General features: G+C 44.0%; 1 protein-coding gene across 2 annotated transcripts in view; it reads right to left on the reverse strand.

Annotated features, from left to right (window-relative positions):
• The window catches only part of LIMA1 (LIM domain and actin binding 1), a 70,954-nt gene extending 63,754 nt beyond the window's left edge, over nt 1-7,200 (reverse strand). The window contains exon 1 of one of the 2 annotated variants that reach the window (XM_077328632.1): nt 7,096-7,200. The gene's annotated coding sequence lies outside the window, so the exon portion shown is untranslated. The remainder of the gene's footprint in view (nt 1-7,095) is intronic. The other variant, XM_077328634.1, reaches the window with a different exon arrangement.
• Nucleotides 7,201-7,222: the final 22 nt, after the last annotated feature.

Genomic DNA, 7,222 nt, shown 5'->3' on the forward strand with positions numbered 1-7,222 from the left:
CCATCGAGCAATAAAATATGAAGCTGATACAGGAAAAATACATATTTAATTTTTTTAAATGAAAACATGAAGCTACTGCAAAGATCCTAGCCGGCTGTCGGTCAACCAATCCTTTATTCACAGTCATTGACCTATAGATTAAAGCTGAAACTAGCAGAAGAGTCATTTGTTGTGATATAGTAGTAGGCACAGGTGTTCTATTGATCACAGAGCACCCAACATCTATGCAACATCTGTTCTGTTTGCTAGTTTCAAATCTATCAGGAGTACAAAACAGGCAGGTTTTAAATGAAGATGACCAAGATCAAAGGCTGCACAGATTCTACCAACCTTTATTTCAGAAGCAGCTACTAAACCGGAAGGACCACTTGTCTCCTTATGCACTTTGCTCTGCAGGTACTAATCTGCTAAGGGCCCCTGGCCCCAGAGAAATATGCCTGGCCTCAACGTGGACCAGGCCTTTTCAGACCTGGCCCCATCCTGGTGGAATTAGCTCCCAGGAGAGCTGAGGGCCCTGCAGGAGCTCTCGCAGTTCCACAGGGCTCTTCCACCAGGTCTTTGGTTGAGGCTGGGTTTAAGATCAGTAGGCCCCTCTCAGGCTATGCTATACCACCGAGCAAACCCTTTGGGTGGATGACTGTGAGAGGTTAGAAGGACTCGGCCATCTTTGTGAGTTGGGATTTAGTTCAGTTTTAGGAGAGTGGGATTTTAATGGGTTTGTTTTATATAATCCACCTTGAATCTGTGGAGTAAAGCAGGCTATACATCTAATAAATAATAATAATAATAACCATTTATTTACATTTCTCAACAACCAATCTGCATTTAAATGTCACTAGGTACTTGGTAGTAGTACCAAGAGTTCTAAATGACCATTTCCCTTTAGTGAAAACTTTCTTAGTATTTAGAAGAAGAAGAAGAAGAAGAAGAAGAAGAAGAAGAAGAAGAAGAGTTGGTTCTTATATGCCGCTTTTCCCTACCCGAAGGAGGCTCAAAGCGGCTTACAGTCGCCTTCCCATTCCTCTCCCCACAACAGACACCCTGTGGGGTGGGTGAGGCTGAGTGAGCCCTGATATCACTGCCCGGTCAGAGCAGTTTTATCAGTGCCGTGGCGAGCCCAAGGTCACCCAGCTAGCTGCATGTGGGGGAGCGCAGAATCGAACCCAGCATGCCAGATTAGAGGTCCGCACTCCTAACCACTACACCAAACTGGCTCTCTAAGTAAGATGATAGAACTTGAAGGAGGGTAAGAGAGAATGACAGCTCCTTACCCAGCACGCAATTATCATGTCATCCTCCTTCAAAATTATGCATTTCCATAAAAAGGAAGAGTTCCAAGTGTCCTGCCAAACTAATATTTTATTCATTTTCTGATTTTCTCCCCATTGGGGACCCAAAGCAGCTTACAATGCCCTTCTCCATCATTTTATCTACACAACTACCCCGAGAATATCTACAGCAGCTTGTCCTGGGCTGCTAGTGGATGGTCGACCAAACTGCTTCCCAACCCACCTCAAAACTCCTCCCATTTCCCTGACCATTATACACTTTGAGTTGTGCAAGTATCATGATTCAATTTTAGGAAAAAATGGCTTTAAAGAACAAGCCTGCAGTTCCAAGTGAAAGCATGTTAAGACTGAAATCTAGGCAGCAAAGGACAAAAGTGAAAGCATGGCCCAAAATGTTTCTTGAGCACTCAAGATTTGTATTGCTTAAGAATATAAACTGCATTCCTCCAAGATTCCATCCTCAGTCAGCTCCAATTTTAGAAAACCCTGTTAGATCAACAACTTATGAAAGCGAAAAGCTACTCTCAGATGGATTCCAGAATAAGCCACATGCTTAGCATAGCAATTCAATGAAAGATAGCTTTATCACTGTTCTTTAACCTTTGACCAGCCATAATTCCAAGGTAGAAGACAAAACCCCCTTGCTTCAGATGTCACTCCTTTGCACAGATAATGGGTTCCCACAGACAATTATGCTTGATTCTGAGGGAAAGACCAAGTTTCAGTTTTAACAAGAAGGTCAGGGATACCCCTCCCCCCAATTGCTGAATCACTAATGAAAATCCAAAATATGCATCTTTCTAATGCCAAGATCCAACTGACAGATCCTTCGCCAGTCAGCCGGTTGCCATCAAAATAGGGTTACAGACTTGCTTCTTTGTCCATTCTCCACTTATTTTCAGCAATTTCCTACCTGCCCATTCTCCTGTATGTGGGAACCAGACCTTACAGGTATCCAGAAGAATGAGGTGGCTAAATAGTCTGGACCACTCAGACTCCAAGTGGGGGACTTGAATATCCTTGAGGATAAACTCCCACATAAACACAAAACCTACATCACATTTGAATTTCTGGGAAAGAATCTCCCCCTCCCCTATACGATAGTTTTCTATTGTAGGGAACATCTTTATTTTTAGAAAAAGAAGAGTAGGTTTTTATATCCCACTTATTATCACACATACCTTTCCCTTCCTCTCCCCACAACAGAGACCCTGTGAGATGGGTGGGACTTAGAGACCTCGAAGAGAGCTGTGACTAGCCCAGGGTCACACAGCTGACTGCAGGTGAAGGAGTGGGGAATCAAACGCAGTTCTCCAGATTAGAGGCTGCTGCTCCTAACCACGACACCCTACTCCACTTTATCCAACATCCCATAGCAGGAATTCCCACCTACGTTGTGAAATGGTTCTTCTTCCTTGCACTGCATGTATAGATCCAGTTTCAAGAGAAGAAGTAAAAAACATACTAGGCACAGACTTTGGAAAATGCATTCTAATCTAGTGCAGCTGGCAACGGATGATGCTTACAGGAAATTTTAAAACTCTTCTCACATCTACTTCATGCAACTGATGGAGGGAGTAATTATCCACAGGCGTTTAGCTCAGTGTAAATTGGTCTTGTCTGCACTGTTTTCTAGTCTTAGCCCTATTGTACTGGTTACTTGATGCCTTATGTTGTGCGACTAAACTGTTTTTTATATTCCGTAATCTGCCTGGAGCAAATAAATAGACTTCTCTAACTGCCTTTTTCCACTGAGCATTCCTAATAGCCGTCAAAAGAAAGCTCTCTAACATTCGCTAACCCAGACAAAACATGCAGGCGGGGCGGGTAAGCCTCAGAGTTTATCAAAAGACAGTAGGAAACATTTGCTACTAGACTTGGCGAAACAGCTGATAAGAGATCCCTGCTGAATCAGGAGGCTCATATTCAAATGCAAGGAGGTCATTTAACACCCTATATAAAGGGTTTCTTGTTTCCAAGGGTAGCATTTATGGCACAAGAGATGGACATCTGCAATAGTACAATTACCTGTTCTTGCCGTCAGCTTAGCCTGCACACAGTAGCCTGTACTGGCTTTTAGCTCCATTCAGTGCCAGGGTACACATGACAAATGAGGCCCCTCATAGAGCACAGTGGTCAAGCCTAACATTTCCTGCAAAAATTGCCTCCAAGTACGCAGCTTTGGGGAGAATTATGGACAGCCAGGTTTTAAGTATTCGTCTTAGGAAGAACTATGGCTGGCAATGCCGATAAGGCGTTAGTAAGGGTCTCTTGTAGTTGAATGGGCAAAACCTAGGTCTGGATCTCTGCCCGGCAAGGCAGGGTCACTTCATATGCTATGCAAGTTCTGTAGCTGGCAGGGGGCTATATCCCCAGCAAATGTACTTCTGCAATACACAAAGCAATAAATTTGCATGTATCACATTGTATACATTAAAATATAATGCATGCAACAAAAAAGAACCAAAGAAACTTTGCCGGTTGTCCTTGGGCAAGGCAGAAGCTCTTAGGCTGGTCTACATTGCCTCAGAAACAATACTATAACTATCCAGATCTTGCAGTGCATCAGGCATTACATGACTACCTTTGCCAAGTCAAAATTTAGATGCTTATATCCCACCATTCTCTCTAACAAGGACTCAAAGTGGCTTATAAAATCACTCCTCCCTCCTGCGTGGAGTACAGTAACTTCAAAGTTCAAGGTCAGCTATTGTAACCAATAGTCATTCCTAAACCATCGCCTTAAAAAAGTAACAGTTAGCGCCCTTTAAACATACATAGGAATCAAAAAAACTTGTTAACATCTCTGTCCATACGAATTATCATCACGGACATAATCAAAGCTATACACAGCTGCCAAGAGTTAAAACAAATGCAGATTTGGCATTAAAAATATCAATGACAGAGAAGAAATGACGCCAGATCATACAGGAAGAACATGTGCCCAACAAAGAGAGCATGTGTGTTTCTGGGAGTAGGATATAGCAATCTAGAGTCAATTAACTCTCCTTCAAATATGTAACAGATTGCTGAAGTTTCCCCATAGAAGTATGCAGAAAATCCCTTCAGTGTAACATGGGTGTCACAAACACGGGTTTATTGTATGAGCGCTCACAGCAGAGCTTTCCTTATACACAGGAGAAGAACCCAAGAGGGGATCACTATTTCATACACCACTCCTTTCTCGTTTTCAAATGTAAGATCTCTCATCCTATCCGTACAGCAGGGGTGGGGGCAGAAGTTATCCATGATAAAATGACTGCTCACTGTAAAGGTTCCTGAACTGAAACCAAGCAGCTCTAGTCTGAACCCTTTCCCTTTTATAGATTAGACTCAGAATATCCAGCTTTGTTTTAAAAACTTTCCATTCTGAGCATTAGCAGTCACTTCCTCATTTGACTATGCACCGAAGAGAGATTTCTTGGGCGCAGGTAGGAAAATGAGTCAGGGCCATGAATAGGGAGGAGATTTTGGGTAAACTTGATTAATCTTTCTAGACACACCTAAAGCTTTAACAAGTCAAAAAATAAACAACTACTGAGCTGCTTTGGAAAGGTTTGCAAGTAATGTTAACAGTGAGCTATCAGCCCACACCTTCCACCCCAGGATCACTACCCCTCCCTTAAAACAATCCAGATTCAGGTTAAGAATATGTAGGTACCTACAGAGACAGTGACTTCCACCTTGTGAAGTAGTCTGAAACTACTAACACCTACCTAAGGGTTGGTGCCACAAGATTCCAGAGTTTTGCTATTTAGCTTCCTTCCAGGTTCTTCCTACATGGACACCAAATTCATAACCATTGATCACCCACAACAAAACTGGAGCATTTAAATATCAAAAGCACAGGGCAGAAGAGCCAAGTCAACAATCCAGGCAGGGCCAGTTCCAGATTTTGGTGGACTCTTGAGCAAACAGTGCCCAGGGGCCTCATGTGACCACTATCAGGACCCCCCTCATGCTTTCCTGTCTCTCCCTACACCTGCATTCCCCCACCTATCTGTGTGATCTTCTCCCATAGACAAGCTCTTCCAATGCCCATGCTCAGTTCTTTACCATCTGCATACCCATTTCCTAGCAGCACAGGGAAGAGCATGCAGCCAGGATCGCTGCTGCCATTGCTACCAGGAATTACCACCATTGTGCAACACCGACATACTCTTCCTTAATGACTCTGGTCAGTTGGGAGAATGGGTACAGAAGGAGCAGGTGAGATATGTGGGTAAACAGGAGTGGGCTTCATCAGAAATTTCTGGGCCCTGTCAGCTGTCCTACCTCAGGTTATATGGATGCTGGGCTTGATTTCAAGCTACGCCAAACCTATAGAGAACTACCACGTGGGCATCCAAGATCAAATTAATCAAGACCATTCACTTCCTAGAATCAACATCCATCAGTGAAATCCATCCATTCCTCCCTGCTCATTCAAAAAATTCAAAATGCTACAGGAGTCCCAAGGAAGAAAGAATGAATAGGCCATAGCACACACCAAGCATTTCAAGTAATTCAGGATCATTGTTTGTTTAGTGCTATGAAAATTGTCATTATTGACTGGAAGCCCACAGATCAAATCCAGTCTCCTGAGAGCGCCAGCCTGGCCTCAGGTTGTTGACCAAGAAACAGGAGAGATGCAAAGAGGGAGTGGTAGCTAAACAGCCTGACCTGAGGAACAAGGGAGGCCTTCACCTGCTTCTTACAGTGATCCTCCCCTATAACTAACTGCTGACCAGGGCATTCCTTTAACCTTAAGAAGGAAGTCAAGTAGTGTTAGGTTCTTTTAAAAAGAAGTAATAACCATCTTCGGACAAGTAATATAAGACAACCAAAACCATTCATATTGCAAAATCCCAAAGTAACTTTTAAAAGAAAAGAGTCTGAGGATCTGCTACGATTGCTGTTCTCAGGATGATACCTGAGCCTCTGACAAAGAACATTTTCACATCTCAACAGGCCTAAAACTTCCAAATGTTTCCATGCAGAAGACTAAGTCACAGGTAGCAAAAAAGAATGAAAACCTAACACAGAAAATCACTCACACAAGCTCCCGTACCCACTATCACCATTCTGACATATATGATCACTTCACTCCTAAGAAGTTACCTTAAGGACTTGTTATTGTACTTCATGCCCACTTTCTTCCATATATAGACCCCGCCCCTTTCACATCCACACAACCCTATGAAGTTGGTAAAACAGAGGGCAGCATGCCCAAGATTACTTGGTAAGATTCACAGCTCAGTCATGGGGTACCTTGCCATCTGCAAGCCTCTCTATTCAAGCGCTCCCTGGATCTCACACTTATGGAAGGTCTCATGCGACTGGACAAAGGAGAATCGCCAACTGCATGCACCATGATGAGACATCTGCTTCCAAACTAAGGCTTTCAGCAGTTCACAACAAGGGCCTGCTATAATCTACCTACAGGCTATTATTGGCAGCACCTCAGGAATCACCTTCTCAGATACTACTTCAAGCCCACACATAACCTTCGAGGCCTGAAGATTCCCTCATCTGCCCCACTTTAACCGATAACTTGGCTTCCCCCGTGCATGCATACCAGACTTTATTAGCTATTCCTATCCAAGGCATGACGTTCTTCCATTACACCTGCTGCCTTAACTTCATGCGTAAGAGAATCGCCTCTCCAGGACAAGACAGGAGAGAAAGGACAGCCCCACCCCCTCCCCTTTTCAAGGTTTTCTCTAACGCACCTTGAAACACTGTTTTATAAGCCATTACTAAATGAGCTCTGCCCCCAAATGCAAAGGGAAAACAGGCTCTGGCTGCAGGCTTCCCTTCCGCCTACCTGCCGGCCGCTCCGCCCCAGTAGACGCACCTGTTGCCTTTGCTATCACTACAGCGCGCCTGGAACGCCGAGCCGGAGAGACCTGGGCTGGCCACGCCTCCTCCTGGAATCTGAGCCGCCCTCCTCT

This window comes from Paroedura picta, chromosome 3 (genome assembly GCF_049243985.1).
Source record: "Paroedura picta isolate Pp20150507F chromosome 3, Ppicta_v3.0, whole genome shotgun sequence".
Taxonomy (NCBI): Eukaryota; Metazoa; Chordata; class Lepidosauria; order Squamata; family Gekkonidae; genus Paroedura; species Paroedura picta.